General features: G+C 40.8%; 1 pseudogene across 1 annotated transcript; it reads right to left on the reverse strand.

The window, feature by feature from the left end:
- Positions 1 to 388: 388 nt before the first annotated feature.
- Positions 389 to 4,935, reverse strand: Ppp1cb-ps4 (protein phosphatase 1 catalytic subunit beta, pseudogene 4; annotated as a pseudogene). Its single transcript, XR_015643997.1, has 3 exons — positions 3,821 to 4,935; positions 1,778 to 1,937; positions 389 to 531 (listed from the first exon to the last, which is right to left on the reverse strand). The product of XR_015643997.1 is annotated as a protein phosphatase 1 catalytic subunit beta, pseudogene 4, transcript variant X2 (transcript).
- Positions 4,936 to 7,256: the final 2,321 nt, after the last annotated feature.

Below are 7,256 nucleotides of genomic sequence, written 5' to 3' on the forward strand. Positions count from 1 at the left end.
AAGCTCAATGCATGGGGGCAACATCAATTAGTAGTGGACCAACACCCTGAAAGGAGGTCAGTAGAACCAAGAGAAGGTCATGCTAACCATGTGGTCCACACACTGAGTTTTGTAAAACCTGGTGTGACACCATAGGCCCAGGTCAGCCTAATAACCTTCTGCTGACGTCAATCAGTACTGTTCTATCTCGAGCCTTCTGAAGATGCCTAGACAATCCTGGGATGAGTAACAGTCTTTTGTGGAACTGAAAACTGAGTCCTAATGACCCTGGCACACTGATGTGTAAACAGCACAAGAGATAGAATCATAGCTGAAGACCGTCCAATCCAGAACAAAGAAATCAGAAATGGCCATTCCACAAGTGATAGCCTTTCTGACCAGGACTTACCTAGAGAAGGTAATCTCCTTCTTCAGCTCCTGGATGTTGTCATGGATCTCAGTGTTCTCCATCTCTAAGTTGTGCAGAATTAACATGACCTCCTTCTCCTTTCTCTCAAGTTTTTCATATAATGGATTTGACCTGAAGTAGGGCTTGGTCCCAAATGATAGAATACAATGATCATCGGCTTTTAGGAATATATGAACTCAGGCTGGGTCCTGTACTACCCCAGACCTGGAAGGACACTTTCTGAATTCTACATATTGGGATCTTCTTCAGCTTCAGAAACTTGTTTTTCTGGGTTCAGGACACCAGAAGCTCGGCATCCAGATGGAGGGTTCCCTGATTCCCTTTGTTCAATCTGGCAGACTGGATCTGCAGTCAAACCAGTTATGCTTTCAAGAGCCTAGGCCACAGCTCTTCCCTTCCCCTGACCCCGACACACCCAGAAACCTGTGATTTCATTTTTTCCTGTTTTGACAACAGAAATTGTTCACTCAGCATAACTAATACTACTGATACAGACATTACACATAATTATGGAGTTGAGACCAGATATTGATACAAAATTATAATTTGCCCAAGGGATACAAATGTACAGACAAAAGTGACCACATAGGCAAAGAACTGTGCTGTTGACAGTGGGGCTCCCAGAACAAAGCACTCATATTACCCTGAAAGTGTTATACAGGGAAATACTCAGGACAAGACATAGACCACTAGATTCCAAGTGTGGACGGAAATATAAACATATAAAAGTTGTGCTCATGCATTTGGATGGGTGTACACACTGACACACAGACTGAGACAGCCCCACCAAATGTAAACTAAACAAACTCAGAGAAAGTGAGAGGCAAACATGGAAACAAAGAGCACTGTGAGAATCAGGAGAAATGCATGCACCATTGCTGTCTCACAATGTAAGACACACAGTCAAGAACAAACAGGCGGGAGTCTCAGAACTTCTAGTCAAGCATTGAGATGAACAGCTTGGGACCAGGCCCCTCAGGCTGCTGCCTGGATCTTCCAGCACTCAGTCCCCTGCCTAGCAAGTACAGAGACTCACCATAAACTCACTGCAATTACAATCTTCCAAAGCCACCAGCTGTCAAGGGCTTTCCAAATGCACACTGGGAACTCACTCTCCCTGACTTCATCCCTGAATACTTCAGTCAGACCAGAAGTCCTGCTTTTCAATAAATGGAAGCAGATGAGTCCATTTTCGATATCGCTCTTCAGGAAGGGTCAGATTCCGAATCTCCTCTATATGGGAGATGAGGTTTAGTACAGTTTGGCTAGGGAGGCACAGCTTTCTAGAACTTAAAACCTTAATAGGATAAGAGGAAGGTGACCTTGCAGACCCAGGAATGAAACAAGAGCATTTGGAGCGATTCATACCTGTTGTTCATGGATCTCTCTGTCAGAAACCTCAGGCGATCTCTCAGGTCATTTCTCTCCTTGGTAATGAGCTGCAGCTCTTTAATCAGCCTCTCCTTTTCCTTTTTGGCCTTCTTCTTGCTTATGGCAGTTCCAGGGGATGATGTTTCTCTCCCAGCGTCTGTAGGTAGAAGAACACAAGTGAACCTGCATGGGGAGAATGCATAGAGTGTACATAGACCACAGTGAGGCCTAAAGAGGAGAACAAGTCTAGAACCCAGTGTCACTGCAAAGAGTTTTGTCTATGCTTAAGAGGCCTCCTCAGTGGATCTCAGTTCTCCCACTACTCTATAGAGACCAAGAGATGTAAGCAGCCAGGTGTTCCCTATGCCGGACATCACGTGCTTACATGTACCATGGAGATGGCTTCTCAAGGAATATTATCAACTGAACAGGGTACAACTTGGTTTCAGGACCCTCACCCCTGTGGTTTCAGAACTCAGATGATAAATTCACCGTCCACAAAATTTGAGTGATTGCAGACACTCAGATGTCCTACCCTGATACTCTAGGCCAACAACTTTGGATTTAAAAAGCGTTCAAGGGGTGGACATGGTCAACAGACTTATCAATTCCCCTAACTGAAACACCAAATGCCCCAGAAGTGCCAGTAGGTTACAGGCTGAATCTTGGTCTACCAAGTAGTTTTGGTATTGTAGAAAAATGTTTGTAACACGCATCCTCTCATATAGAAAGCTAAGGATGTCCCTGCCAGTTAGAGGAAGTCAGAGGAGTTCTAAGAACCTAAGGTCATTGCCAAGAGCACAATTCTCTCCCTGTTATTACTGTCAGATATCCACTGTATTTAAAGAAGCGATGAGAGGGAAGAACATTGATGCCCTGTCTAAATTCAGAAAAGGTGGGCCCTCCACGACTCCTGATGGTGTTATTATGTCAATGTAACATAACAAATCCACTTTATTTTTTTAATGTGCAGAAATTATTTCTACTATAATTCACTACAAATCATGTCTATACACATCATGAGCTTTGATTATGAAAGCTCAGAGTAAAAATCTTTAGTGACATAGCCTTACAGACAAAAACAACATTCACATGGCAATTATTAGCCAGTGAAGCACCCAGTGCTCAGAGCTGACAATGTCCCACTGACCAGCGTTCATTTAAACACATCCTTCACAGAGAGAGGGAAAGAAGAGCCAGCTTTCTAAGGCTCCTCACAAAGGATTCTCATGTTCTGTGGATCTAAAAACAAACAACAACAACAAAAACCCCCAAAAAACAAAACCAAAGCAGGAGAGGGTAATACCAGAAAGTTAAGCATGCCAAAAGGGGTCTCGTTCCAATTAAAACCTAAAGCCAAGGTACCACATAATCACATCACCAAATAGTTTTGGATACTATATGAACCTTATCTTAAATGAAATCTACTGCACAATAGAGCATCAATAAATTAAAGGTCAGAGTGCACAAATCCAAATCAGTGGCAATTTGTAAAAAGCGAAATCGTCATTATCAGCTGCAAAGTTTGCCCAGTCAAACTGATTAAAATCACTGGATCAAATAGTTTGTATCTTTTTAAAACCTATCGACCTCTAAATATCCTTTTTATTATGAGGCGTCAGTTTTCTTAGTAAGATCCAACAGTTACTTAAGTAGATGAGTGAAGGAAAGTAATAGTCAGTGAACGTCTTTAAAGCTCTTCCCATTTTCACTCTTTAAAATGGTTAGGGAAGAACAGGAAAAGTAGATGCCATGATTCTAGCAAAAACAACTAAACAAAACAAGCGCAAAATAAAGAAACAACCAAGCAACACTAAAGCCACTTGACACAGATGGATCTTCATGCTCTCATCTGGGTAACTAACGCAGCTAGTTTAACTGGGATGCTTTCAACTTTAAAAACTGTGATATGAGAAGATAGAACGTTAATGGATACTTTTGTATTTGAATTTTACTTTGTTGAATATTGTAACAGAGTATACTTATTACAATACAGTGTAGCACATCTTTCTATTAGAAAAAAAAATTTAGAGCCTTTACCTGTCTCCTTAAGTTAAAGGTGTGACATCATAAAGGGTGTCCAATGGCTGGATGTTTTATACTGCACACATATATATTATGAAGTATGTCCTTAACAAATCTGATGGTTTCTCTTTCCGGAATTCCTGTCTTCACCTTTTCTTCGGTGGTTTAGCTGTTCGAGGTAGAGTGACAGGACGTTCAGAATCCAGCCCACCATCCTGGTACTTAGCTTTCTTTTCAGATGGTTTCAATATCTGGAATGAACACATCAAAGTTTCATCCACACTCATCATACCACCAGCATTGTCAAACTCGCCACAGTAATTTGGGGCAGAAAATAAAGTTACCAATTGTCTTTTAGCAAAAAATTCATATCCATCTTCTACCACCTGATGGGCTCGACAAATCAAGTCTAAATCATCACGATCCAGAAATTTACTGACTACATCAGCTCCAAAAGTAAAAGAAACACCACGATCATTTTCTCCCCAGCCTTGTACATCCTTATCTGGGTCGGAGCACAGTAAATCACACAGCAAACCTGTATCAGGTATGCCAGTGGGTCTCATAATTCTCCGAATCTGTTCCATAGACTGTGGGTCTGGTGACAGTCCTCCACGAAAACAGAGGATTTTCTCATCAACAATAGCAGCTATAGGCAGACAGTTAAAACAGTCAGTGAATGTCTTCCACAATTTAATATTAAAACTTCGTTTGCACTCATCATAGAATCCATAAATGCCATTGATGCTAGCACACTCATGGTTTCCTCTTGGAAGAAAGAAGTTCTCCAGGTATTTGATTTTGTAAGCCAATAGCAAACAGATGGTTTCCAAAGACTGCTGTCCTCTGTCCACATAATCTGCTTCGAAAAGATAGTTGACTTCTGGTGGAAAAACTCCATATTCAAATAATCTCAGTAAGTCTGTATAGTGTCCTGGAATATCTCCACAAATCTTCAGTGATGCTTCCAATTCCAAAAGAATAGGCTGGCTGAGAAAGATTTCACGAGATGTGATACACAGCCCTCGGACTTCTGCTTCACTCATCTGCACAATTATTCCCGGATGATATCCTAGTACCTCCAGCAGGCAGGTGGTGAAACTGTCTGCGTTCAGCTCCCCTTCAGCCATCTTGTGGGCACCAGACTCTCCTCCCTGCAGCAGGAACAAGGACTTTTCTGAGTGGGCTGCAAGGCAGCAGCAGGCAGCTTGGCATTCTCACCTAGGAGTCCCTTTGCCTTTCTACCCCAGTTCCAACTCACCCCAGGCGCGGGCCCTCCCCCCAACCACTCCCTGTCCAGCAGGGAGAGCATGCACACATGCCAGCCTCCAGTGGCACCAATAGAAATAAAAGGGGAAGCACATGGTCCTGCCACGACTGAACCCCCAGTGAACTGGATTGTTGGGGGGAAGGCAGTAATGGGAAGAGGATGTGGATGGGAACACCCATACAGAAGGGAAGGGGGAGGGGTTACGGGGATGTTTGCCTGGAAACCTGAAAGGTAATACCAATTGAAATGTAAATAAGAAATACCCAATATAATAAAGATGGAGAAAAAAATAGAAAAAAAATGGCACACATTAAACCAGAAGAATATGGACCCTAATTTTAAAGCACAGCTCTGTCAATTAACTACATCTTTAAGGAAGCTCAGAAAATCAGGCAACCAATTAATAATTTCTCAGTTTATGTATCTGTAATGTCGCATAAATAATAATGTCCATTTCTTGCTACTGTGGAGGGAATCAAATAGTTAATATGTAATCATGGAAGTTTTGGAGTACCATCCATTTTTCTGTTCATTAAATCAATCTTCCTCATTTCATTGATCAAATATGTATGTTTTTCTTTTCACAGTTACATGTATAATAAAACCAGTATAAAAACCTTCAGAATTGTATAAGCTTTCACTTTTAACAAATTAAATGAGCTATTCTTTGTATTTCTGCTGAACATTTAAATGTTCTTTATATGTCCCAATGCTAGTTTATTAGGTACCTATAAACTTTAAACTCTTTGCCTGAGAGCATGAGTACTGTTTAATTATATAATAACTACACCCAAGGCTGTCTTTGTATTAGAAGCAATTATATCGGACTCTAAGAAAAATAACTTTTGCTTAAAAGTTTGTGTGTGTATGAGTGAGAGTGTGTGTGTAAGTGTGTGTGTGTGTGTGTGTGTTCATCCATGAATTCACTATTAACTTTTATAAAAACATCCAGAAGACCAGAGAGAAACCTGTCCATGTGCATGCAGAATTATGTTACTACTGTTCCATGGCACCTTGCAGGGAACACTGAATTAGTGGGCTGCTTTAATAAGAGCCTAAAACCAGGCTATGCATGGTTTTCGGTGAGACTGTGATGTGCAACACCACAACAGAGATCAGCAGAAGCTTCATTTATTCCATGCTGCTTTTACCAAGGTGAGGCAAAGCCTCATCCCATAGAGAGTCTGGTTGGATTTGATGGAAGGAAATAAACTCAGGGATCAAATCAAGCATTTAGAAACAAAGAGAAAAATAGAAATTCAGGGAAAGCAAGAGCTGTCTTTTCTTTTTCTTTTCTTTTCTTCTCTTTTTTTTGAAAAGATCCACAAGAGAGACAACCCCTTCCTCAAACTAACAATGCACAAGAGAGACAATACTTGAATTAAAAATCAGAAATGAAATGAGGGACATAACAATAGACACTGAGCAAATTCCAAAATCATTAGTTCTTACTACCGAGCACTTTATGCCTGAAAACTGTAATATTTATTCGATATTGTTGATTTTCTAGACAGATAACAATTACCAAAGTTAAATCCAGAACTGGGAAGATATCTGAATAATACCTGTAAGAAAATAGATATTTTCATTAAAGGTTGCATACATTATATCTTATATTGCTTTCTTTTTGCACGATTAAACCCCTTCGAGGACATTTAGCTATGTTATAGAAAGTGTTACTTTTAAAACAAAAGAACAAAGAAAGAAATTGTGGAGTCATTGAGATACACTTCCCAGACAGGATCAAGGAAAGACGGCTGAGAGATGCAAGCAGGGGCTGGAATGCTGCCCTTGAGAAGAAAATGTTTTTCTCACTTTACCTTACACTATGTTGTACTATGTCCTATTTTTGTGGAAGCGGCTCTCATGATCTCTGGGTTATCACAAGTATATTGTGATACTAGGAAGAGGGGTGGTTTGCTATACAGATATTTTAAGAAGAAGCCTTTGCTTAGTCTTACTTCTTTGCCTAGTCTTGCCTCGGTTGTTCCTGGTATCATGGGAATAACGGTCTTATTGTATCTTGGCAAAAGGGAAAGTGAGGTAATCCATATTCATGCCTATATAAAGGTTAATAAGCTTGCAGCTGCATGCAGTTGCATCTGCCTTTGCTCTGCATCCCCTGTGTCCTGGTTATTTGTACTGTACCTGGGCCCTCAATGCAGTAGATGTTGACAAGCA

This window comes from Rattus norvegicus, chromosome 19 (assembly GCF_021556685.1).
Source record: "Rattus norvegicus strain SHRSP/BbbUtx chromosome 19, alternate assembly SHRSP_T2T, whole genome shotgun sequence".
Classification (NCBI taxonomy): Eukaryota; Metazoa; Chordata; class Mammalia; order Rodentia; family Muridae; genus Rattus; species Rattus norvegicus.